Here is a 2,627-nt window from a genome sequence, read left to right as displayed (position 1 = left end):
TATATATATATATATTACTGCTTGTGTTATATTTGGGAATAAAATCCAAGATATTCTAGATTTCTGTGCTTTATATGTAAATTATACATATGTGCATTTTGCACATTTCAAAATGTTTGAATTTATAACAAAAACATTTTTGTGATTACATGTGCATAACAGTTTTCTTCTCTGACGTGAAAGAATTTCTCAGAATGGCATATATAAATATTTATGTGAAACATATTATGTATTGGAAGTTGATGTAATTATATATTTCTTAACTTTCGACTTATCACAGGTAGATAAATATATCATTTATATGCATATTTAATCCTAAAGTGACAACCAGTTATTAAATTATAATCGGCAACGAAGAGTAATTGCTTAGACATGTCACACGTTAGCTACCGAAATTAATCTTAATCAGAACAGTCTCTATTTACATTATTGTAAATCTTAAATTTCAGAAATAATTATTTGCACGCCTAGTTTCTTCTATGTTCTGTTTTGATTAAAATGCATGAGGAATATTTCTGAAGGAAATCGTTTTTCATTCTGCTTAGGTTGTAACGTTTTAAGATCAAATCAACATTTGATGTGCTGTAGCGCTTTTGAAAGGAAAGTATTGCGTTTAAGAACATTAAGACATTTTATAGATTACTACCAACACAGTCCTACACTAACCCAAATCAGGGTTGGGTTTTCCCTCAATAACATTGTATAAAGTTCTTGCCCTCAATAATATTATATGAATTTCCAGCTTTTCATTATTCCGCCGCAGTAGAGTTGTTTTCTTTTTCAATATTTAAAAAAATCCAGTCGTCGAAAGAATTAGTTCAATCTCTGAGAAGGAAAACAGAAATGTGGGAAACAAAATAAACAATCTCTGTATAAAAGAACAAAAGAAAAAAAGCAACAAAGTGATGTAATTAATGCTATGGATGAAATTAGGCGACATTATTTTGTGTATTTATAACGGTTCTATATTCTGGAGTTTAAACATAATTTTCAATTTATACTTGAAATCAAATACATTGATTGAAGCATATCACCATGTAAGTTATATTCATGTCATTCGGATTTTTGGAGATACGAAAGAAAGGATAATCAATAAAATAACCACCAGTCATAAAGATAGCAGCACCCTTAATAATTCTAGTTTTCAGCCATTATAAACAATTACATACACAATTATCTAAATTACTAGTGATAATAAAGACTTTATAATTACATGAGTAACATATCACATCCTTGGCATATTTACAAAATTACATCTTGTTTAGCTTATAATAAATAATTGCTGTAGATGATATAGGATTTAATGACTTAAAAATGAAAAATTTGTACATTTTGTTATTATTCGTTCTTATCCTCTTTAATATGTGCAACTCTCTTGACATTATTTGCATTAATTTTGCTACTATTTCCTTAATGAACATCTTGGTTACAATATTATTGACCATGAAAAAGTAAATTCAGACTCACCGCCGAGATATATATAACATAACAAAACGTGTTAAAAACGTACCTAATTCGTTGATGCATTTCAGCATTATCTTGCTGTACGATTTAAGTCTTAATCCTCCATAAGCCGAAAGTAAATATGTCAGCATATCGTCGTAACTTAGATATCATTCCATGCGTCCCTTGATAAACTGTTGCCAAATGGTGGTGTAACTTGCCTCATTTAAACTTATTACATTCAATCAGTAGACAGATCTAGTTCTTACAAATATTTCTGCACGCATGCGTCAAAACTCTAAACCCACTCGAGGAAAGGCTTTAACCCGCTGCATTATAAAGTTCAGCTCGGCTCAGGCGTCTTTCAAGAAAGTTATTATTGATTCCTCGTGTAAATGGGTGACGAATATTATTATGAATATTCTACGCTGTACAGCGTGTTTGGAAATTAAAATTTGAACGACAATTTCATTATGCAATTAATGAAATTAATTACGCCTCTTTGTGATATTTTTTATTACCATCCGGCCACATCTTCCTTTTTAAGTCCACTTTTTCAATATTTTCATATCGAAACTGATTTAGCACTTTCACCAGGTAATATCTAACTTAAATTCAAACCTATTTAAATTGCTTTAACATTTTAATTATTGCTGCTCTTATCTATTTAATGAACGCAATTTAAATATAATTTCTTTGACAAGATATGATTTAATTTAGTTTCATTTTAATCGCTATTAGTATCCTTAGCAAGATTTAACTTTATTCCATCATTAATCACTTTACTTCTAAATCTCATTTATTGCTTTAATTACTTCTCTTTAATAATGTAAATACTTAAACCACAATTAAACCCCTTGATTAACAATTCAATTTGTATTTGTGAATTATTACCCTTAATTTCACTTAATACTGGCACATAACTTGATTTATGTGCCAGATGCATGCCAGTTGGCCCTTTTATTGAGATTGCGGTATCCTGATAAAGGCCAAAATTTGATCTCAGTGTTATTGTTTTTACCATTGATCAGCGTCTGACGAAACGTTACAAGGTTTGTAAACCTGGAATCACAGCATCATTCATGTTATCCGAATAGATTTAACTCTACCGCATTACAACTCGTATTGTGAACTCTTCTATGATTTCATTTGAATCGACATACTATACATAGGCAGGCACATAT

The sequence above is a fragment of the Octopus bimaculoides genome, chromosome 6 (assembly GCF_001194135.2).
Source record: "Octopus bimaculoides isolate UCB-OBI-ISO-001 chromosome 6, ASM119413v2, whole genome shotgun sequence".
NCBI classification, from domain to species: Eukaryota; Metazoa; Mollusca; class Cephalopoda; order Octopoda; family Octopodidae; genus Octopus; species Octopus bimaculoides.
Note: the sequence above shows the minus strand (reverse complement) of the source record.